General features: G+C 38.3%; 38 non-coding genes and 28 pseudogenes across 38 annotated transcripts; all 66 read left to right on the forward strand.

The window, feature by feature from the left end:
* The first annotated feature begins 90 nt into the window (after positions 1-90).
* Positions 91-209, forward strand: LOC149671308 (5S ribosomal RNA). The gene has a single exon (XR_016367267.1). It is a non-coding gene; the product is annotated as a 5S ribosomal RNA (ribosomal RNA).
* Positions 210-344: 135 nt separating this feature from the next.
* Positions 345-463, forward strand: LOC149671309 (5S ribosomal RNA). Its single transcript, XR_016367313.1, has one exon. It is a non-coding gene; the product is annotated as a 5S ribosomal RNA (ribosomal RNA).
* A 137-nt stretch (positions 464-600) lies between these two features.
* On the forward strand, positions 601-703 carry LOC149671310 (5S ribosomal RNA; annotated as a pseudogene).
* Positions 704-825: 122 nt separating this feature from the next.
* LOC149671311 (5S ribosomal RNA) lies at positions 826-944 on the forward strand (annotated as a pseudogene).
* A 137-nt stretch (positions 945-1,081) lies between these two features.
* LOC149671312 (5S ribosomal RNA) lies at positions 1,082-1,200 on the forward strand. The gene has a single exon (XR_016367314.1). It is a non-coding gene; the product is annotated as a 5S ribosomal RNA (ribosomal RNA).
* Positions 1,201-1,337: 137 nt separating this feature from the next.
* LOC149671313 (5S ribosomal RNA) lies at positions 1,338-1,456 on the forward strand. The gene has a single exon (XR_016367445.1). It is a non-coding gene; the product is annotated as a 5S ribosomal RNA (ribosomal RNA).
* Positions 1,457-1,592: 136 nt separating this feature from the next.
* On the forward strand, positions 1,593-1,711 carry LOC149671314 (5S ribosomal RNA). The gene has a single exon (XR_016367770.1). It is a non-coding gene; the product is annotated as a 5S ribosomal RNA (ribosomal RNA).
* Positions 1,712-1,848: 137 nt separating this feature from the next.
* Positions 1,849-1,967, forward strand: LOC149671315 (5S ribosomal RNA). The gene has a single exon (XR_016367784.1). It is a non-coding gene; the product is annotated as a 5S ribosomal RNA (ribosomal RNA).
* Positions 1,968-2,103: 136 nt separating this feature from the next.
* LOC149671316 (5S ribosomal RNA) lies at positions 2,104-2,222 on the forward strand. The gene has a single exon (XR_016367785.1). It is a non-coding gene; the product is annotated as a 5S ribosomal RNA (ribosomal RNA).
* A 137-nt stretch (positions 2,223-2,359) lies between these two features.
* Positions 2,360-2,478, forward strand: LOC149671317 (5S ribosomal RNA). The gene has a single exon (XR_016367315.1). It is a non-coding gene; the product is annotated as a 5S ribosomal RNA (ribosomal RNA).
* A 137-nt stretch (positions 2,479-2,615) lies between these two features.
* LOC149671318 (5S ribosomal RNA) lies at positions 2,616-2,734 on the forward strand. The gene has a single exon (XR_016367446.1). It is a non-coding gene; the product is annotated as a 5S ribosomal RNA (ribosomal RNA).
* A 136-nt stretch (positions 2,735-2,870) lies between these two features.
* LOC149671319 (5S ribosomal RNA) lies at positions 2,871-2,989 on the forward strand. Its single transcript, XR_016367771.1, has one exon. It is a non-coding gene; the product is annotated as a 5S ribosomal RNA (ribosomal RNA).
* A 137-nt stretch (positions 2,990-3,126) lies between these two features.
* Positions 3,127-3,245, forward strand: LOC149671320 (5S ribosomal RNA). Its single transcript, XR_016367786.1, has one exon. It is a non-coding gene; the product is annotated as a 5S ribosomal RNA (ribosomal RNA).
* A 137-nt stretch (positions 3,246-3,382) lies between these two features.
* LOC149671321 (5S ribosomal RNA) lies at positions 3,383-3,501 on the forward strand (annotated as a pseudogene).
* Positions 3,502-3,638: 137 nt separating this feature from the next.
* Positions 3,639-3,757, forward strand: LOC149671322 (5S ribosomal RNA). Its single transcript, XR_016367316.1, has one exon. It is a non-coding gene; the product is annotated as a 5S ribosomal RNA (ribosomal RNA).
* A 137-nt stretch (positions 3,758-3,894) lies between these two features.
* LOC149671323 (5S ribosomal RNA) lies at positions 3,895-4,013 on the forward strand. The gene has a single exon (XR_016367317.1). It is a non-coding gene; the product is annotated as a 5S ribosomal RNA (ribosomal RNA).
* A 137-nt stretch (positions 4,014-4,150) lies between these two features.
* LOC149671324 (5S ribosomal RNA) lies at positions 4,151-4,269 on the forward strand (annotated as a pseudogene).
* A 137-nt stretch (positions 4,270-4,406) lies between these two features.
* LOC149671325 (5S ribosomal RNA) lies at positions 4,407-4,525 on the forward strand (annotated as a pseudogene).
* Positions 4,526-4,662: 137 nt separating this feature from the next.
* On the forward strand, positions 4,663-4,781 carry LOC149671326 (5S ribosomal RNA). Its single transcript, XR_016367753.1, has one exon. It is a non-coding gene; the product is annotated as a 5S ribosomal RNA (ribosomal RNA).
* A 682-nt stretch (positions 4,782-5,463) lies between these two features.
* Positions 5,464-5,582, forward strand: LOC149671327 (5S ribosomal RNA; annotated as a pseudogene).
* Positions 5,583-5,719: 137 nt separating this feature from the next.
* Positions 5,720-5,838, forward strand: LOC149671328 (5S ribosomal RNA). Its single transcript, XR_016367268.1, has one exon. It is a non-coding gene; the product is annotated as a 5S ribosomal RNA (ribosomal RNA).
* A 137-nt stretch (positions 5,839-5,975) lies between these two features.
* LOC149671329 (5S ribosomal RNA) lies at positions 5,976-6,094 on the forward strand. The gene has a single exon (XR_016367649.1). It is a non-coding gene; the product is annotated as a 5S ribosomal RNA (ribosomal RNA).
* A 137-nt stretch (positions 6,095-6,231) lies between these two features.
* LOC149671330 (5S ribosomal RNA) lies at positions 6,232-6,350 on the forward strand (annotated as a pseudogene).
* A 137-nt stretch (positions 6,351-6,487) lies between these two features.
* LOC149671331 (5S ribosomal RNA) lies at positions 6,488-6,606 on the forward strand. Its single transcript, XR_016367318.1, has one exon. It is a non-coding gene; the product is annotated as a 5S ribosomal RNA (ribosomal RNA).
* A 134-nt stretch (positions 6,607-6,740) lies between these two features.
* On the forward strand, positions 6,741-6,859 carry LOC149671332 (5S ribosomal RNA). Its single transcript, XR_016367526.1, has one exon. It is a non-coding gene; the product is annotated as a 5S ribosomal RNA (ribosomal RNA).
* A 137-nt stretch (positions 6,860-6,996) lies between these two features.
* On the forward strand, positions 6,997-7,115 carry LOC149671333 (5S ribosomal RNA). Its single transcript, XR_016367754.1, has one exon. It is a non-coding gene; the product is annotated as a 5S ribosomal RNA (ribosomal RNA).
* Positions 7,116-7,251: 136 nt separating this feature from the next.
* Positions 7,252-7,370, forward strand: LOC149671334 (5S ribosomal RNA; annotated as a pseudogene).
* Positions 7,371-7,507: 137 nt separating this feature from the next.
* On the forward strand, positions 7,508-7,626 carry LOC149671335 (5S ribosomal RNA; annotated as a pseudogene).
* A 137-nt stretch (positions 7,627-7,763) lies between these two features.
* On the forward strand, positions 7,764-7,882 carry LOC149671336 (5S ribosomal RNA). The gene has a single exon (XR_016367320.1). It is a non-coding gene; the product is annotated as a 5S ribosomal RNA (ribosomal RNA).
* Positions 7,883-8,016: 134 nt separating this feature from the next.
* LOC149671337 (5S ribosomal RNA) lies at positions 8,017-8,135 on the forward strand. The gene has a single exon (XR_016367527.1). It is a non-coding gene; the product is annotated as a 5S ribosomal RNA (ribosomal RNA).
* Positions 8,136-8,272: 137 nt separating this feature from the next.
* Positions 8,273-8,391, forward strand: LOC149671338 (5S ribosomal RNA). The gene has a single exon (XR_016367755.1). It is a non-coding gene; the product is annotated as a 5S ribosomal RNA (ribosomal RNA).
* Positions 8,392-8,527: 136 nt separating this feature from the next.
* Positions 8,528-8,646, forward strand: LOC149671339 (5S ribosomal RNA; annotated as a pseudogene).
* Positions 8,647-8,783: 137 nt separating this feature from the next.
* Positions 8,784-8,902, forward strand: LOC149671340 (5S ribosomal RNA; annotated as a pseudogene).
* Positions 8,903-9,039: 137 nt separating this feature from the next.
* Positions 9,040-9,158, forward strand: LOC149671341 (5S ribosomal RNA). The gene has a single exon (XR_016367528.1). It is a non-coding gene; the product is annotated as a 5S ribosomal RNA (ribosomal RNA).
* A 138-nt stretch (positions 9,159-9,296) lies between these two features.
* Positions 9,297-9,415, forward strand: LOC149671342 (5S ribosomal RNA; annotated as a pseudogene).
* A 136-nt stretch (positions 9,416-9,551) lies between these two features.
* Positions 9,552-9,670, forward strand: LOC149671343 (5S ribosomal RNA). Its single transcript, XR_016367489.1, has one exon. It is a non-coding gene; the product is annotated as a 5S ribosomal RNA (ribosomal RNA).
* A 136-nt stretch (positions 9,671-9,806) lies between these two features.
* Positions 9,807-9,925, forward strand: LOC149671344 (5S ribosomal RNA). Its single transcript, XR_016367757.1, has one exon. It is a non-coding gene; the product is annotated as a 5S ribosomal RNA (ribosomal RNA).
* A 136-nt stretch (positions 9,926-10,061) lies between these two features.
* On the forward strand, positions 10,062-10,180 carry LOC149671345 (5S ribosomal RNA; annotated as a pseudogene).
* Positions 10,181-10,317: 137 nt separating this feature from the next.
* LOC149671346 (5S ribosomal RNA) lies at positions 10,318-10,436 on the forward strand. The gene has a single exon (XR_016367529.1). It is a non-coding gene; the product is annotated as a 5S ribosomal RNA (ribosomal RNA).
* A 137-nt stretch (positions 10,437-10,573) lies between these two features.
* On the forward strand, positions 10,574-10,692 carry LOC149671347 (5S ribosomal RNA). The gene has a single exon (XR_016367758.1). It is a non-coding gene; the product is annotated as a 5S ribosomal RNA (ribosomal RNA).
* Positions 10,693-10,828: 136 nt separating this feature from the next.
* On the forward strand, positions 10,829-10,947 carry LOC149671348 (5S ribosomal RNA; annotated as a pseudogene).
* A 137-nt stretch (positions 10,948-11,084) lies between these two features.
* LOC149671349 (5S ribosomal RNA) lies at positions 11,085-11,203 on the forward strand (annotated as a pseudogene).
* Positions 11,204-11,340: 137 nt separating this feature from the next.
* On the forward strand, positions 11,341-11,459 carry LOC149671350 (5S ribosomal RNA; annotated as a pseudogene).
* A 137-nt stretch (positions 11,460-11,596) lies between these two features.
* On the forward strand, positions 11,597-11,715 carry LOC149671351 (5S ribosomal RNA). Its single transcript, XR_016367759.1, has one exon. It is a non-coding gene; the product is annotated as a 5S ribosomal RNA (ribosomal RNA).
* A 136-nt stretch (positions 11,716-11,851) lies between these two features.
* On the forward strand, positions 11,852-11,970 carry LOC149671352 (5S ribosomal RNA; annotated as a pseudogene).
* Positions 11,971-12,107: 137 nt separating this feature from the next.
* On the forward strand, positions 12,108-12,226 carry LOC149671353 (5S ribosomal RNA; annotated as a pseudogene).
* Positions 12,227-12,363: 137 nt separating this feature from the next.
* LOC149671354 (5S ribosomal RNA) lies at positions 12,364-12,482 on the forward strand. The gene has a single exon (XR_016367322.1). It is a non-coding gene; the product is annotated as a 5S ribosomal RNA (ribosomal RNA).
* Positions 12,483-12,619: 137 nt separating this feature from the next.
* On the forward strand, positions 12,620-12,738 carry LOC149671355 (5S ribosomal RNA). The gene has a single exon (XR_016367530.1). It is a non-coding gene; the product is annotated as a 5S ribosomal RNA (ribosomal RNA).
* A 138-nt stretch (positions 12,739-12,876) lies between these two features.
* Positions 12,877-12,995, forward strand: LOC149671356 (5S ribosomal RNA; annotated as a pseudogene).
* Positions 12,996-13,131: 136 nt separating this feature from the next.
* On the forward strand, positions 13,132-13,250 carry LOC149671357 (5S ribosomal RNA; annotated as a pseudogene).
* Positions 13,251-13,387: 137 nt separating this feature from the next.
* LOC149671358 (5S ribosomal RNA) lies at positions 13,388-13,506 on the forward strand. Its single transcript, XR_016367621.1, has one exon. It is a non-coding gene; the product is annotated as a 5S ribosomal RNA (ribosomal RNA).
* A 137-nt stretch (positions 13,507-13,643) lies between these two features.
* LOC149671359 (5S ribosomal RNA) lies at positions 13,644-13,762 on the forward strand. Its single transcript, XR_016367269.1, has one exon. It is a non-coding gene; the product is annotated as a 5S ribosomal RNA (ribosomal RNA).
* A 137-nt stretch (positions 13,763-13,899) lies between these two features.
* On the forward strand, positions 13,900-14,018 carry LOC149671360 (5S ribosomal RNA). Its single transcript, XR_016367650.1, has one exon. It is a non-coding gene; the product is annotated as a 5S ribosomal RNA (ribosomal RNA).
* A 137-nt stretch (positions 14,019-14,155) lies between these two features.
* Positions 14,156-14,274, forward strand: LOC149671361 (5S ribosomal RNA; annotated as a pseudogene).
* A 137-nt stretch (positions 14,275-14,411) lies between these two features.
* On the forward strand, positions 14,412-14,530 carry LOC149671362 (5S ribosomal RNA). The gene has a single exon (XR_016367323.1). It is a non-coding gene; the product is annotated as a 5S ribosomal RNA (ribosomal RNA).
* Positions 14,531-14,667: 137 nt separating this feature from the next.
* On the forward strand, positions 14,668-14,786 carry LOC149671363 (5S ribosomal RNA). The gene has a single exon (XR_016367447.1). It is a non-coding gene; the product is annotated as a 5S ribosomal RNA (ribosomal RNA).
* A 136-nt stretch (positions 14,787-14,922) lies between these two features.
* LOC149671364 (5S ribosomal RNA) lies at positions 14,923-15,041 on the forward strand (annotated as a pseudogene).
* A 137-nt stretch (positions 15,042-15,178) lies between these two features.
* LOC149671365 (5S ribosomal RNA) lies at positions 15,179-15,297 on the forward strand (annotated as a pseudogene).
* Positions 15,298-15,434: 137 nt separating this feature from the next.
* Positions 15,435-15,553, forward strand: LOC149671366 (5S ribosomal RNA; annotated as a pseudogene).
* Positions 15,554-15,689: 136 nt separating this feature from the next.
* Positions 15,690-15,808, forward strand: LOC149671367 (5S ribosomal RNA; annotated as a pseudogene).
* A 138-nt stretch (positions 15,809-15,946) lies between these two features.
* LOC149671368 (5S ribosomal RNA) lies at positions 15,947-16,065 on the forward strand (annotated as a pseudogene).
* Positions 16,066-16,202: 137 nt separating this feature from the next.
* On the forward strand, positions 16,203-16,321 carry LOC149671369 (5S ribosomal RNA). Its single transcript, XR_016367270.1, has one exon. It is a non-coding gene; the product is annotated as a 5S ribosomal RNA (ribosomal RNA).
* A 137-nt stretch (positions 16,322-16,458) lies between these two features.
* LOC149671370 (5S ribosomal RNA) lies at positions 16,459-16,577 on the forward strand. The gene has a single exon (XR_016367652.1). It is a non-coding gene; the product is annotated as a 5S ribosomal RNA (ribosomal RNA).
* Positions 16,578-16,714: 137 nt separating this feature from the next.
* Positions 16,715-16,833, forward strand: LOC149671371 (5S ribosomal RNA; annotated as a pseudogene).
* Positions 16,834-16,970: 137 nt separating this feature from the next.
* On the forward strand, positions 16,971-17,089 carry LOC149671372 (5S ribosomal RNA). Its single transcript, XR_016367582.1, has one exon. It is a non-coding gene; the product is annotated as a 5S ribosomal RNA (ribosomal RNA).
* Positions 17,090-17,224: 135 nt separating this feature from the next.
* LOC149671373 (5S ribosomal RNA) lies at positions 17,225-17,343 on the forward strand (annotated as a pseudogene).
* Positions 17,344-17,366: the final 23 nt, after the last annotated feature.

Consider the following 17,366-nt stretch of genomic DNA (forward strand, 5'->3'; position numbering starts at 1 on the left):
CCAACATATTTTCTTTTTGTTATTGTTTTAAAAAGATGAAGGTTAATTTGTCTCACTTAATTTAAATTCGAATTATTAAATAGCACTCTCGGCAACGGCCATACCACGCTGAAAACACCGGTTCTCGTCCGAGCACCGAAGTTAAGCAGCGTCGAGCGCAGTCAGTACTTGGGAGGGAGACCACTTAGGAACACTGCGTGCCGTTGGCTTTTTCACTTTATTTTCCTCTTTTAAATTCCTATAGATATGAAAAAAGCAAACATATTTTCTTTTGTTATTGTTTTAAAAAGATGAAGGTTAATTGTCTCACTTAATTTAAATTCGAATTATTAAATAGCACTCTCGGCAACGGCCATATCACGCTGAAAACACCGGTTCTCGTCCGATCACCGAAGTTAAGCAGCGTCGAGCGCAGTCAGTACTTGGGAGGGAGACCACTTAGGAACACTGCGTGCCGTTGGCTTTTTCACTTTTTTTTCCTCTTTTAAATTCCAATAGATATGAAAAAAGCAAACATATTTTCTTTTTGTTATTGTTTTAAAAAGATGATGGTTAATTTGTCTCACTTAATTTAAATTCGAATTATTATCTAGCACTCTCGGCAACGGCCATATCACGCTGAAAACACCGGTTCTCGTCCGATCACCGAAGTTAAGCAGCGTCGAGCGCAGTCAGTACTTGTAAACTTTGCGTGCCGTTGGCTTTTTCACTTTTATTTCCTCTTTTAAATTCCATGAGATATGAATAAAGCAAACAAATCTTCTTTTTCTTATTGATTTATAAAGATGAAGGTTAATTAAATTCGAATTATTAAATAGCACTCTCGGCAACAGCCATATCATGCTGAAAACACCGGTTCTCGTCCGATCACCGAAGTTAAGCAGCGTCGAGCGCAGTCAGTATTTGGGAGGGAGACCACTTAGGAACACTGCGTGCCGTTGGCTTTTTCACTTTTTTTTCCTCTTTTAAATTCCAATAGATATGAAAAAAGCAAACATATTTTCTTTTTGTTATTGTTTTAAAAAGATGATGGTTAATTTGTCTCACTTAATATAAATTCGAATTATTATCTAGCACTCTCGGCAACGGCCATATCACGCTGAAAACACCGGTTCTCGTCCGATCACCGAAGTTAAGCAGCGTCGAGCGCAGTCAGTACTTGGGAGGGAGACCACTTAGGAACACTGCGTGCCGTTGGCTTTTTCACTTTTTTTTCCTCTTTTAAATTCCTATAGATATGAAAAAAGCCAACATATTTTCTTTTTGTTATTGTTTTAAAAAGATGAAGGTTAATTTGTCTCACTTAATTTAAATTCGAATTATTAAATAGCACTCTCGGCAACGGCCATATCACGCTGAAAACACCGGTTCTCGTCCGATCACCGAAGTTAAGCAGCGTCGAGCGCAGTCAGTACTTGGAAGGGAGACCACTTAGGAACACTGCGTGCCGTTGGCTTTTTCACTTTTTTTCCTCTTTTAAATTCCAATAGATATGAAAAAAGAAAACATATTTTCTTTTTGCTATTGTTTAAAAAAGATGATGGTTAATTTGTCTCACTTAATTTAAATTCGAATTATTATCTAGCACTCTCGGCAACGGCCATATCACGCTGAAAACGCCGGTTCTCGTCCGATCACCGAAGTTAAGCTGCGTCGAGCGCAGTCAGTACTTGGGAGGGAGACCACTTAGGAACACTGCGTGCCGTTGGCTTTTTAACTTTTTTTTCCTCTTTTAAATTCCTATAGATATGAAAAAAGCCAACATATTTTCTTTTTGTTATTGTTTTAAAAAGATGAAGGTTAATTTGTCTCACTTAATTTAAATTCGAATTATTAAATAGCACTCTCGGCAACGGCCATATCACGCTGAAAACACCGGTTCTCGTCCGATCACCGAAGTTAAGAAGCGTCGAGCGCAGTCAGTACTTGGGAGGGAGACCACTTAGGAACACTGCGTGCCGTTGGCTTTTTCACTTTTTTTCCTCTTTTAAATTCCAATAGATATGAAAAAAGCAAACATATTTTCTTTTTGTTATTGTTTTAAAAAGATGATGGTTAATTTGTCTCACTTAATTTAAATTCGAATTATTATCTAGCACTCTCGGCAACGGCCATATCACGCTGAAAACACCGGTTCTCGTCCGATCACCGAAGTTAAGAAGCGTCGAGCGCAGTCAGTACTTGGGAGGGAGACCACTTAGGAACACTGCGTGCCGTTGGCTTTTTCACTTTTATTTCCTCTTTTAAATTCCAATAGATATGAAGAAAGCAAACATATTTTCTTTTTGTTATTGTTTTAAAAAGATGATGGTTAATTTGTCTCACTTAATTTAAATTCGAATTATTATCTACCACTCTCGGCAACGGCCATATCACGCTGAAAACACCGGTTCTCGTCCGATCACCGAAGTTAAGCAGCGTCGAGCGCAGTCAGTACTTGGGAGGGAGACCACTTAGGAACACTGCGTGCCGTTGGCTTTTTCACTTTTTTTTCCTCTTTTAAATTCCAATAGATATGAAAAAAGCAAACATATTTTCTTTTTGTTATTGTTTTAAAAAGATGATGGTTAATTTGTCTCACTTAATTTAAATTCGAATTATTATCTAGCACTCTCGGCAACGGCCATATCACGCTGAAAACACCGGTTCTCGTCCGATCACCGAAGTTAAGCAGCGTCGAGCGCAGTCAGTACTTGGAAGGGAGACCACTTAGGAACACTGCGTGCCGTTGGCTTTTTCACTTTTTTTCCTCTTTTAAATTCCAATAGATATGAAAAAAGAAAACATATTTTCTTTTTGCTATTGTTTAAAAAAGATGATGGTTAATTTGTCTCACTTAATTTAAATTCGAATTATTATCTAGCACTCTCGGCAACGGCCATATCACGCTGAAAACGCCGGTTCTCGTCCGATCACCGAAGTTAAGCTGCGTCGAGCGCAGTCAGTACTTGGGAGGGAGACCACTTAGGAACACTGCGTGCCGTTGGCTTTTTAACTTTTTTTTCCTCTTTTAAATTCCTATAGATATGAAAAAAGCCAACATATTTTCTTTTTGTTATTGTTTTAAAAAGATGAAGGTTAATTTGTCTCACTTAATTTAAATTCGAATTATTATATAGCACTCTCGGCAACGGCCATATCACGCTGAAAACACCGGTTCTCGTCCGATCACCGAAGTTAAGAAGCGTCGAGCGCAGTCAGTACTTGGGAGGGAGACCACTTAGGAACACTGCGTGCCGTTGGCTTTTTCCCTTTTTTTTCCTCTTTTAAATTCCAATAGATATGAAAAAAGCAAACATATTTTCTTTTTGTTATTGTTTTAAAAAGATGATGGTTAATTTGTCTCACTTAATTTAAATTCGAATTATTATCTAGCACTCTCGGCAACGGCCATATAACGCTGAAAACACCGGTTCTCGTCCGATCACCGAAGTTAAGAAGCGTCGAGCGCAGTCAGTACTTGGGAGGGAGACCACTTAGGAACACTGCGTGCCGTTGGCTTTTTCACTTTTTTTTCCTCTTTTAAATTCCAATAGATATGAAAAAAGCAAACATATTTTCTTTTTGTTATTGTTTTAAAAAGATGATGGTTAATTTGTCTCACTTAATTTAAATTCGAATTATTATCTAGCACTCTCGGCAACGGCCATATCACGCTGAAAACACCGGTTCTCGTCCGATCACCGAAGTTAAGCAGCGTCGAGCGCAGTCAGTACTTGGGAGGGAGACCACTTAGGAACACTGCGTGCCGTTGGCTTTTTCACTTTTTTTTCCTCTTTTAAATTCCTATAGATATGAAAAAAGCCAACATATTTTCTTTTTGTTATTGTTTTAAAAAGATGAAGGTTAATTTGTCTCACTTAATTTAAATTCGAATTATTAAATAGCACTCTCGGCAACGGCCATATCACGCTGAAAACACCGGTTCTCGTCCGATCACCGAAGTTAAGCAGCGTCGAGCGCAGTCAGTACTTGGGAGGGAGACCACTTAGGAACACTGCGTGCCGTTGGCTTTTTCACTATTTTTTCCTCTTTTAAATTCCTATAGATATGAAAAAAGCAAACATATTATCTTTTTGTTATTGTTTTAAAAAGATGAAGGTCAATTTGTCTCACTTAATTTAAATTCGATTTATTATCTAGCACTCTCGGCAACGGCCATATCACGCTGAAAACACCGGTTCTCGTCGGATCACCGAAGTTAAGCAGCGTCGAGCGCAGTCAGTACTTGGGAGGGAGACCACTTAGGAACACTGCGTGCCTTTGGCTTTTTCACTTTTTTTTCCTCTTTTAAATTCCAATAGATATGAAAAAAGCCAACATATTTTCTTTTTGTTATTGTTTTAAAAAGATGAAGGTTAATTTGTCTCACTTAATTTAAATTCGAATTATTAAATAGCACTCTCGGCAACGTCCATATCACGCTGAAAACACCGGTTCTCGTCCGAGCACCGAAGGTAAGCAGCGTCGAGCGCAGTCAGTACTTGGGAGGGAGACCACTTAGGAACACTGCGTGCCGTTGGCTTTTTCACTTTTTTTTCCTCTTTTAAATTCCTATAGATATGAAAAAAGCCAACATATTTTCTTTTTGTTATTGTTTTAAAAAGATGAAGGTTAATTTGTCTCACTTAATTTAAATTCGAATTATTAAATACCACTCTCGGAAACGGCCATATCACGCTGAAAACACCGGTTCTCGTCCGATCACCGAAGTTAAGCAGCGTCGAGCGCAGTCAGTACTTGGTAGGGAGACCACTTAGGAACACTGCGTGCCGTTGGCTTTTTCACTTTTTTTCCTCTTTTAAAGGGTATGAGAAGCTTCGTTTGAAAAACCTCTGATTTATATAGCAAAAGATAGAATTAATTACTGTGAATTCAAATATATCAAGCTTTTAATTCTCCGATTTCTAGTTATTTGGCAATATGCATTTGAAAATGCTTCATATGAAATTATTTAAAATCCACTTTTTAAAAGTTTTTAAGAAAGGCTACATCGTTTTCTTGTTTTTGACGTCACGCACGCGAGATGGTGCCACTCTCTCCGCGGACTGAGCTCGAGACGCGTATAGCTCGGCTAAGCTCGCGCTCGCGCGTAAGCCGCGTATAGCTTTCCCGCGCTTTTTTTCTCAACGTCATTTGATGTCATAAACCAACCGAACAAGCTGACAAGACAAAATTATTTATATATCGAAACTGAGTTTTCGTGATTTTCCAATGGATTTTAAAAATAGAAACTTTGGATCAATTATATTAAAAACATTATATTTTGAAAGTAGAGACTTGAAAGTGTAATATAATACCACTTTCGTGCTAAAATATGATATGAAATTGTAAATTCTCATACCCTTTAAATTCCAATAGATATGAAAAAAGCAAACATATTTTCTTTTTGTTATTGTTTTAAAAAGATGATGGTTAATTTGTCTCACTTAATTTAAATTCGAATTATTATCTAGCACTCTCGGCAACGGCCATATCACGCTGAAAACACCGGTTCTCGTCCGATCACCGAAGTTAAGAAGCGTCGAGCGCAGTCAGTACTTGGGAGGGAGACCACTTAGGAACACTGCGTGCAGTTGGCTTTTTCACTTTTTTTTCCTCTTTTAAATTCCTATAGATATGAAAAAAGCAAACATATTTTCTTTTTGTTATTGTTTTAAAAAGATGAAGGTCAATTTGTCTCACTTAATTTAAATTCGAATTATTATCTAGCACTCTCGGCAACGGCCATACCACGCTGAAAACACCGGTTCTCGTCCGAGCACCGAAGTTAAGCAGCGTCGAGCGCAGTCAGTACTTGGGAGGGAGACCACTTAGGAACACTGCGTGCCGTTGGCTTTTTCACTTTTTTTTCCTCTTTTAAATTCCAATAGATATGAAAAAAGCAAACATATTTTCTTTTTGTTATTGTTTTAAAAAGATGATGGTTAATTTGTCTCACTTAATTAAAATTCGAATTATTATCTAGCACTCTCGGCAACGGCCATATCACGCTGAAAACACCGGTTCTCGTCGGATCACCGAAGTTAAGCAGCGTCGAGCGCAGTCAGTACTTGGGAGGGAGACCACTTAGGAACACTGCGTGCCGTTGGCTTTTTCACTTTTTTTTCCTCTTTTAAATTCCAATAGATATGAAAAAAGCAAACATATTTTCTTTTTGTTATTGTTTTAAAAAGATGAAGGTCAATTTGTCTCACTTAATTTAAATTCGAATTATTATCTAGCACTCTCGGCAACGGCCATATCACGCTGAAAACACCGGTTCTCGTCGGATCACCGAAGTTAAGCAGCGTCGAGCGCAGTCAGTATTTGGGAGGGAGACCACTTAGGAACACTGCGTGCCGTTGGCTTTTTCACTTTTTTTTCCTCTTTTAAATTCCAATAGATATGAAAAAAGCAAACATATTTTCTTTTTGTTATTGTTTTAAAAAGATGATGGTTAATTTGTCTCACTTAATTTAAATTCGAATTATTATCTAGCACTCTCGGCAACGGCCATATCACGCTGAAAACACCGGTTCTCGTCCGATCACCGAAGTTAAGCAGCGTCGAGCGCAGTCAGTACTTGGGAGGGAGACCACTTAGGAACACTGCGTGCCGTTGGCTTTTTCACTTTTTTTTCCTCTTTTAAATTCCTATAGATATGAAAAAAGCCAACATATTTTCTTTTTGTTATTGTTTTAAAAAGATGGTTAATTTGTCTCACTTAATTTAAATTCGAATTATTAAATAGCACTCTCGGCAACGGCCATATCACGCTGAAAACACCGGTTCTCGTCCGAGCACCGAAGTTAAGCAGCGTCGAGCGCAGTCAGTACTTGGGAGGGAGACCACTTAGGAACACTGCGTGCCGTTGGCTTTTTCACTTTTTTTTCCTCTTTTAAATTCCTATAGATATGAAAAAAGCCAACATATTTTCTTTTTGTTATTGTTTTAAAAAGATGAAGGTTAATTTGTCTCACTTAATTTAAATTCGAATTATTAAATACCACTCTCGGAAACGGCCATATCACGCTGAAAACACCGGTTCTCGTCCGATCACCGAAGTTAAGCAGCGTCGAGCGCAGTCAGTACTTGGTAGGGAGACCACTTAGGAACACTGCGTGCCGTTGGCTTTTTCACTTTTTTTCCTCTTTTAAATTCCAATAGATATGAAAAAAGCAAACATATTTTCTTTTTGTTATTGTTTTAAAAAGATGATGGTTAATTTGTCTCACTTAATTTAAATTCGAATTATTATCTAGCACTCTCGGCAACGGCCATATCATGCTGAAAACACCGGTTCTCGTCCGATCACCGAAGTTAAGAAGCGTCGAGCGCAGTCAGTACTTGGGAGGGAGACCACTTAGGAACACTGCGTGCCGTTGGCTTTTTCACTTTTTTTTCCTCTTTTAAATTCCAATAGATATGAAAAAAGCAAACATATTTTCTTTTTGTTATTGTTTTAAAAAGATGAAGGTCAATTTGTCTCACTTAATTTAAATTCGAATTATTATCTAGCACTCTCGGCAACGGCCATATCACGCTGAAAACACCGGTTCTCGTCGGATCACCGAAGTTAAGCAGCGTCGAGCGCAGTCAGTATTTGGGAGGGAGACCACTTAGGAACACTGCGTGCCGTTGGCTTTTTCACTTTTTTTTCCTCTTTTAAATTCCAATAGATATGAAAAAAGCAAACATATTTTCTTTTTGTTATTGTTTTAAAAAGATGATGGTTAATTTGTCTCACTTAATTTAAATTCGAATTATTATCTAGCACTCTCGGCAACGGCCATATCACGCTGAAAACACCGGTTCTCGTCCGATCACCGAAGTTAAGCAGCGTCGAGCGCAGTCAGTACTTGGGAGGGAGACCACTTAGGAACACTGCGTGCCGTTGGCTTTTTCACTTTTTTTTCCTCTTTTAAATTCCTATAGATATGAAAAAAGCCAACATATTTTCTTTTTGTTATTGTTTTAAAAAGATGGTTAATTTGTCTCACTTAATTTAAATTCGAATTATTAAATAGCACTCTCGGCAACGGCCATATCACGCTGAAAACACCGGTTCTCGTCCGAGCACCGAAGTTAAGCAGCGTCGAGCGCAGTCAGTACTTGGGAGGGAGACCACTTAGGAACACTGCGTGCCGTTGGCTTTTTCACTTTTTTTTCCTCTTTTAAATTCCTATAGATATGAAAAAAGCCAACATATTTTCTTTTTGTTATTGTTTTAAAAAGATGAAGGTTAATTTGTCTCACTTAATTTAAATTCGAATTATTAAATACCACTCTCGGAAACGGCCATATCACGCTGAAAACACCGGTTCTCGTCCGATCACCGAAGTTAAGCAGCGTCGAGCGCAGTCAGTACTTGGTAGGGAGACCACTTAGGAACACTGCGTGCCGTTGGCTTTTTCACTTTTTTTCCTCTTTTAAATTCCAATAGATATGAAAAAAGCAAACATATTTTCTTTTTGTTATTGTTTTAAAAAGATGATGGTTAATTTGTCTCACTTAATTTAAATTCGAATTATTATCTAGCACTCTCGGCAACGGCCATATCATGCTGAAAACACCGGTTCTCGTCCGATCACCGAAGTTAAGAAGCGTCGAGCGCAGTCAGTACTTGGGAGGGAGACCACTTAGGAACACTGCGTGCAGTTGGCTTTTTCACTTTTTTTTCCTCTTTTAAATTCCTATAGATATGAAAAAAGCAAACATATTTTCTTTTTGTTATTGTTTTAAAAAGATGAAGGTCAATTTGTCTCACTTAATTTAAATTCGAATTATTATCTAGCACTCTCGGCAACGGCCATATCACGCTGAAAACACCGGTTCTCGTCGGATCACCGAAGTTAAGCAGCGTCGAGCGCAGTCAGTATTTGGGAGGGAGACCACTTAGGAACACTGCGTGCCGTTGGCTTTTTCACTTTTTTTTCCTCTTTTAAATTCCAATAGATATGAAAAAAGCCAACATATTTTCTTTTTGTTATTGTTTTAAAAAGATGAAGGTTAATTTGTCTCACTTAATTTAAATTCGAATTATTAAATAGCACTCTCGGCAACGGCCATATCACGCTGAAAACACCGGTTCTCGTCCGAGCACCGAAGTTAAGCAGCGTCGAGCGCAGTCAGTACTTGGGAGGGAGACCACTTAGGAACACTGCGTGCCGTTGGCTTTTTCACTTTTTTTTTCCTCTTTTAAATTCCTATAGATATGAAAAAAGCCAACATATTTTCTTTTTGTTATTGTTTTAAAAAGATGAAGGTTAATTTGTCTCACTTAATTTAAATTCGAATTATTAAATACCACTCTCGGAAACGGCCATATCACGCTGAAAACACCGGTTCTCCTCCGATCACCGAAGTTAAGCAGCGTCGAGCGCAGTCAGTACTTGGTAGGGAGACCACTTAGGAACACTGCGTGCCGTTGGCTTTTTCACTTTTTTTCCTCTTTTAAATTCCAATAGATATGAAAAAAGCAAACATATTTTCTTTTTGTTATTGTTTTAAAAAGATGATGGTTAATTTGTCTCACTTAATTTAAATTCGAATTATTATCTAGCACTCTCGGCAACGGCCATATCACGCTGAAAACACCGGTTCTCGTCCGATCACCGAAGTTAAGCAGCGTCGAGCGCAGTCAGTACTTGGTAGGGAGACCACTTAGGAACACTGCGTGCCGTTGGCTTTTTCACTTTTTTTCCTCTTTTAAATTCCAATAGATATGAAAAAAGCAAACATATTTTCTTTTTGTTATTGTTTTAAAAAGATGAAGGTTAATTTGTCTCACTTAATTTAAATTCGAATTATTAAATACCACTCTCGGAAACGGCCATATCACGCTGAAAACACCGGTTCTCGTCCGATCACCGAAGTTAAGCAGCGTCGAGCGCAGTCAGTACTTGGTAGGGAGACCACTTAGGAACACTGCGTGCCGTTGGCTTTTTCACTTTTTTTCCTCTTTTAAATTCCAATAGATATGAAAAAAGCAAACATATTTTCTTTTTGTTATTGTTTTAAAAAGATGATGGTTAATTTGTCTCACTTAATTTAAATTCGAATTATTATCTAGCACTCTCGGCAACGGCCATATCATGCTGAAAACACCGGTTCTCGTCCGATCACCGAAGTTAAGAAGCGTCGAGCGCAGTCAGTACTTGGGAGGGAGACCACTTAGGAACACTGCGTGCCGTTGGCTTTTTCACTTTTTTTTCCTCTTTTAAATTCCTATAGATATGAAAAAAGCCAACATATTTTCTTTTTGTTATTGTTTTAAAAAGATGAAGGTTAATTTGTCTCACTTAATTTAAATTCGAATTATTAAATAGCACTCTCGGCAACGGCCATATCACGCTGAAAACACCGGTTCTCGTCCGAGCACCGAAGTTAAGCAGCGTCGAGCGCAGTCAGTACTTGGGAGGGAGACCACTTAGGAACACTGCGTGCCGTTGGCTTTTTCACTTTTTTTTCCTCTTTTAAATTCCTATAGATATGAAAAAAGCCAACATATTTTCTTTTTGTTATTGTTTTAAAAAGATGAAGGTTAATTTGTCTCACTTAATTTAAATTCGAATTATTAAATACCACTCTCGGAAACGGCCATATCACGCTGAAAACACCGGTTCTCGTCCGATCACCGAAGTTAAGCAGCGTCGAGCGCAGTCAGTACTTGGTAGGGAGACCACTTAGGAACACTGCGTGCCGTTGGCTTTTTCACTTTTTTTCCTCTTTTAAATTCCAATAGATATGAAAAAAGCAAACATATTTTCTTTTTGTTATTGTTTTAAAAAGATGATGGTTAATTTGTCTCACTTAATTTAAATTCGAATTATTATCTAGCACTCTCGGCAACGGCCATATCATGCTGAAAACACCGGTTCTCGTCCGATCACCGAAGTTAAGAAGCGTCGAGCGCAGTCAGTACTTGGGAGGGAGACCACTTAGGAACACTGCGTGCAGTTGGCTTTTTCACTTTTTTTTCCTCTTTTAAATTCCTATAGATATGAAAAAAGCAAACATATTTTCTTTTTGTTATTGTTTTAAAAAGATGAAGGTCAATTTGTCTCACTTAATTTAAATTCGAATTATTATCTAGCACTCTCGGCAACGGCCATATCACGCTGAAAACACCGGTTCTCGTCGGATCACCGAAGTTAAGCAGCGTCGAGCGCAGTCAGTATTTGGGAGGGAGACCACTTAGGAACACTGCGTGCCGTTGGCTTTTTCACTTTTTTTTCCTCTTTTAAATTCCTATAGATATGAAAAAAGCCAACATATTTTCTTTTTGTTATTGTTTTAAAAAGATGAAGGTTAATTTGTCTCACTTAATTTAAATTCGAATTATTAAATAGCACTCTCGGCAACGGCCATATCACGCTGAAAACACCGGTTCTCGTCCGAGCACCGAAGTTAAGAAGCGTCGAGCGCAGTCAGTACTTGGGAGGGAGACCACTTAGGAACACTGCGTGCCGTTGGCTTTTTCACTTTTTTTTCCTCTTTTAAATTCCTATAGATATGAAAAAAGCCAACATATTTTCTTTTTGTTATTGTTTTAAAAAGATGAAGGTTAATTTGTCTCACTTAATTTAAATTCGAATTATTAAATACCACTCTCGGAAACGGCCATATCACGCTGAAAACACCGGTTCTCGTCCGATCACCGAAGTTAAGCAGCGTCGAGCGCAGTCAGTACTTGGTAGGGAGACCACTTAGGAACACTGCGTGCCGTTGGCTTTTTCACTTTTTTTCCTCTTTTAAATTCCAATAGATATGAAAAAAGCAAACATATTTTCTTTTTGTTATTGTTTTAAAAAGATGATGGTTAATTTGTCTCACTTAATTTAAATTCGAATTATTATCTAGCACTCTCGGCAACGGCCATATCATGCTGAAAACACCGGTTCTCGTCCGATCACCGAAGTTAAGAAGCGTCGAGCGCAGTCAGTACTTGGGAGGGAGACCACTTAGGAACACTGCGTGCAGTTGGCTTTTTCACTTTTTTTTCCTCTTTTAAATTCCTATAGATATGAAAAAAGCAAACATATTTTCTTTTTGTTATTGTTTTAAAAAGATGAAGGTCAATTTGTCTCACTTAATTTAAATTCGAATTATTATCTAGCACTCTCGGCAACGGCCATATCACGCTGAAAACACCGGTTCTCGTCGGATCACCGAAGTTAAGCAGCGTCGAGCGCAGTCAGTATTTGGGAGGGAGACCACTTAGGAACACTGCGTGCCGTTGGCTTTTTCACTTTTTTTTCCTCTTTTAAATTCCAATAGATATGAAAAAAGCAAACATATTTTCTTTTTGTTATTGTTTTAAAAAGATGATGGTTAATTTGTCTCACTTAATTTAAATTCGAATTATTATCTAGCACTCTCGGCAACGGCCATATCACGCTGAAAACACCGGTTCTCGTCCGATCACCGAAGTTAAGCAGCGTCGAGCGCAGTCAGTACTTGGGAGGGAGACCACTTAGGAACACTGCGTGCCGTTGGCTTTTTCACTTTTTTTTCCTCTTTTAAATTCCTATAGATATGAAAAAAGCCAACATATTTTCTTTTTGTTATTGTTTTAAAAAGATGAAGGTTAATTTGTCTCACTTAATTTAAATTCGAATTATTAAATAGCACTCTCGGCAACGGCCATATCACGCTGAAAACACCGGTTCTCGTCCGAGCACCGAAGTTAAGCAGCGTCGAGCGCAGTCAGTACTTGGGAGGGAGACCACTTAGGAACACTGCGTGCCGTTGGCTTTTTCACTTTTTTTTTCCTCTTTTAAATTCCTATAGATATGAAAAAAGCCAACATATTTTCTTTTTGTTATTGTTTTAAAAAGATGAAGGTTAATTTGTCTCACTTAATTTAAATTCGAATTATTAAATACCACTCTCGGAAACGGCCATATCACGCTGAAAACACCGGTTCTCCTCCGATCACCGAAGTTAAGCAGCGTCGAGCGCAGTCAGTACTTGGTAGGGAGACCACTTAGGAACACTGCGTGCCGTTGGCTTTTTCACTTTTTTTCCTCTTTTAAATTCCAATAGATATGAAAAAAGCAAACATATTTTCTTTTTGTTATTGTTTTAAAAAGATGATGGTTAATTTGTCTCACTTAATTTAAATTCGAATTATTATCTAGCACTCTCGGCAACGGCCATATCACGCTGAAAACACCGGTTCTCGTCCGATCACCGAAGTTAAGAAGCGTCGAGCGCAGTCAGTACTTGGGAGGGAGACCACTTAGGAACACTGCGTGCAGTTGGCTTTTTCACTTTTTTTTCCTCTTTTAAATTCCTATAGATATGAAAAAAGCAAACATATTTTCTTTTTGTTATTGTTTTAAAAAGATGAAGGTCAATTTGTCTCACTTAATTTAAATTCGAATTATTATCTAGCACTCTTGGCAACGGCCATATCACGCTGAAAACACCGGTTCTCGTCGGATCACCGAAGTTAAGCAGCGTCGAGCGCAGTCAGTACTTGGGAGGGAGACCACTTAGGAATACTGCGTGCCGTTGGCTTTTTCACTTTTTTTTCCTCTTTTAAATTCCAATAGATATGAAAAAAGCCAACATATTTTCTTTTTGTTATTGTTTTAAAAAGATGAAGGTTAATTTGTCTCACTTAATTTAAATTCGAATTATTAAATAGCACTCTCGGCAACGGCCATACCACGCTGAAAACACCGGTTCTCGTCCGAGCACCGAAGTTAAGCAGCGTCGAGCGCAGTCAGTACTTGGGAGGGAGACCACTTAGGAACACTGCGTGCCGTTGGCTTTTTCACTTTTTTTTCCTCTTTTAAATTCCAATAGATATGAAAAAAGCAAACATATTTTCTTTTTGTTATTGTTTTAAAAAGATGATGGTTAATTTGTCTCACTTAATTAAAATTCGAATTATTATCTAGCACTCTCGGCAACGGCCATATCACGCTGAAAACACCGGTTCTCGTCGGATCACCGAAGTTAAGCAGCGTCGAGCGCAGTCAGTACTTGGGAGGGAGACCACTTAGGAACACTGCGTGCCGTTGGCTTTTTCACTTTTTTTTCCTCTTTTAAATTCCAATAGATATAAAAAAAGCAAACATATTTTCTTTTTGTTATTGTTTTAAAAAGATGAAGGTCAATTTGTCTCACTTAATTTAAATTCGAATTATTATCTAGCACTCTCGGCAACGGCCATATCACGCTGAAAACACCGGTTCTCGTCGGATCACCGAAGTTAAGCAGCGTCGAGCGCAGTCAGTATTTGGGAGGGAGACCACTTAGGAACACTGCGTGCCGTTGGCTTTTTCACTTTTTTTTCCTCTTTTAAATTCCAATAGATATGAAAAAAGCAAACATATTTTCTTTTTGTTATTGTTTTAAAAAGATGATGGTTAATTTGTCTCACTTAATTTAAATTCGAATTATTATCTAGCACTCTCGGCAACGGCCATATCACGCTGAAAACACCGGTTCTCGTCCGATCACCGAAGTTAAGCAGCGTCGAGCGCAGTCAGTACTTGGGAGGGAGACCACTTAGGAACACTGCGTGCCGTTGGCTTTTTCACTTTTTTTTCCTCTTTTAAATTCCTATAGATATGAAAAAAGCCAACATATTTTCTTTTTGTTATTGTTTTAAAAAGATGAAGGTTAATTTGTCTCACTTAATTTAAATTCGAATTATTAAATAGCACTCTCGGCAACGGCCATATCACGCTGAAAACACCGGTTCTCGTCCGATCACCGAAGTTAAGCAGCGTCGAGCGCAGTCAGTACTTGGAAGGGAGACCACTTAGGAACACTGCGTGCCGTTGGCTTTTTCACTTTTTTTCCTCTTTTAAATTCCAATAGATATGAAAAAAGAAAACATATTTTCTTTTTGCTATTGTTTTAAAAAGATGATGGTTAATTTGTCTCACTAAATTAAAATTCGAATTATTATCTAGCACTCTCGGCAACGGCCATATCACGCTGAAAACACCGGTTCTCGTCCGATCACTGAAGTTAAGAAGCGTCGAGCGCAAACAGTACTTGGGAGGGAGACCACTTAGGAACACTGCGTGCAGTTGGCTTTTTCACTTTTTTTTCCTCTTTTAAATTCCTATAGATATGAAAAAAGCAAACATATTTTCTTTTTGTTATTGTTTTAAAAAGATGAAGGTCAATTTGTCTCACTTAATTTAAATTCGATTTATTATCTAGCACTCTCGGCAACGGCCATATCACGCTGAAAACACCGGTTCTCGTCGGATCACCGAAGTTAAGCAGCGTCGAGCGCAGTCAGTACTTGGGAGGGAGACCACTTAGGAACACTGCGTGCAGTTGGCTTTTTCACTTTTTTTTCCTCTTTTAAATTCCTATAGATATGAAAAAAGCAAACATATTTTCTTTTTGTTATTGTTTTAAAAAGATGAAGGTCAATTTGTCTCACTTAATTTAAATTCGAATTATTATCTAGCACTCTCGGCAACGGCCATATTACGCTGAAAACACCGGTTCTCGTCGGATCACCGAAGTTAAGCAGCGTCGAGCGCAGTCAGTACTTGGTAGGGAGACCACTTAGGAACACTGCGTGCCGTTGGCTTTTTCACTTTTTTTCCTCTTTTAAATTCCAATAGATATGAAAAAAGCAAACATATTTTCTTTTTGTTATTGTTTTAAAAAGATGATGGTTAATTTGTCTCACTTAATTTAAATTCGAATTATTATCTAGCACTCTCGGCAACGGCCATATCACGCTGAAAACACCGGTTCTCGTCCGATCACCGAAGTTAAGAAGCGTCGAGCGCAGTCAGTACTTGGGAGGGAGACCACTTAGGAACACTGCGTGCAGTTGGCTTTTTCACTTTTTTTTTCCTCTTTTAAATTCCTATAGATATGAAAAAAGCAAACATATTTTCTTTTTGTTATTGTTTTAAAAAGATGAAGGTCAATTTGTCTCACTTAATTTAAATTCGAATTATTATCTAGCACTCTCGGCAACGGCCATATTACGCTGAAAACACCGGTTCTCGTCGGATCACCGAAGTTAAGCAGCGTCGAGCGCAGTCAGTACTTGGGAGGGAGACCACTTAGGAATACTGCGTGCCGTTGGCTTTTTCACTTTTTTTTCCTCTTTTAAATTCCAATAGATATGAAAAAAGCCAACATATTTTCTTTTTGTTATTGTTTTAAAAAGATGAAGGTTAATTTGTCTCACTTAATTTAAATTCGAATTATTAAATAGCACTCTCGGCAACGGCCATACCACGCTGAAAACACCGGTTCTCGTCCGAGCACCGAAGTTAAGCAGCGTCGAGCGCAGTCAGTACTTGGGAGGGAGACCACTTAGGAACACTGCGTGCCGTTGGCTTTTTCACTTTTTTTTCGTCTTTTAAATTCCAATAGATATGAAAAAAGCAAACATATTTTCTTTTTGTTATTGTTTTAAAAAGATGATGGTTAATTTGTCTCACTTAATTAAAATTCGAATTATTATCTAGCACTCTCGGCAACGGCCATATCACGCTGAAAACACCGGTTCTCGTCGGATCACCGAAGTTAAGCAGCGTCGAGCGCAGTCAGTACTTGGGAGGGAGACCACTTAGGAACACTGCGTGCCGTTGGCTTTTTCACTTTTTTTTCCTCTTTTAAATTCCAATAGATATGAAAAAAGCCAACATATTTTCTTTTTGTTATTGTTTTAAAAAGATGAAGGTTAATTTGTCTCACTTAATTTAAATTCGAATTATTATATAGCACTCTCGGCAACGGCCATATCACGCTGAAAACACCGGTTCTCGTCGGATCACCGAAGTTAAGCAGCGTCGAGCGCAGTCAGTACTTGGGAGGGAGACCACTTAGGAACACTGCGTTCCGTTGGGTTTTTCACTTTTTTTTCCTCTTTTAAATTCCAATAGATATGAAAAAAGCAAACATATTTTATTTTTGTTATTGTTTTAAAAAGATGATGGTTAATTTGTCTCACTTAATTTAAATCCGAATTATTATCTAGCACTCTCGGCAACGGCCATATCACGCTGAAAACACCGGTTCTCGTCCGATCACCGCAGTTAAGCAGCGTCGAGCGCAGTCAGTACTTGGTAGGGAGACCACTTAGGAACACTGCGTGCCGTTGGCTTTTTCACTTTTTTCCTCTTTTAAATTCCAATAGATATGAAAAAAGCAAACATATTTTCTTTTTGTTATTGTTTTAAAAAGATGATGGTTAATTTGTCTCACTTAATTTAAATTCGAATTATTATCTAGCACTCTCGGCAACGGCCATATCACGCTGAAAACACCGGTTCTCGTCCGATCACCGAAGTTAAGAAGCGTCGAGCGCAGTCAGTACTTGGGAGGGAGACCACTTAGGAACACTGCGTGCAGTTGGCTTTTTCACTTTTTTTTTCCTCTTT

Source organism: Phalangium opilio, unplaced genomic scaffold (assembly GCF_054372755.1).
Source record: "Phalangium opilio isolate 3A_F unplaced genomic scaffold, DU_Popi_V2 ptg000054l_1, whole genome shotgun sequence".
Taxonomy (NCBI): domain Eukaryota; kingdom Metazoa; phylum Arthropoda; class Arachnida; order Opiliones; family Phalangiidae; genus Phalangium; species Phalangium opilio.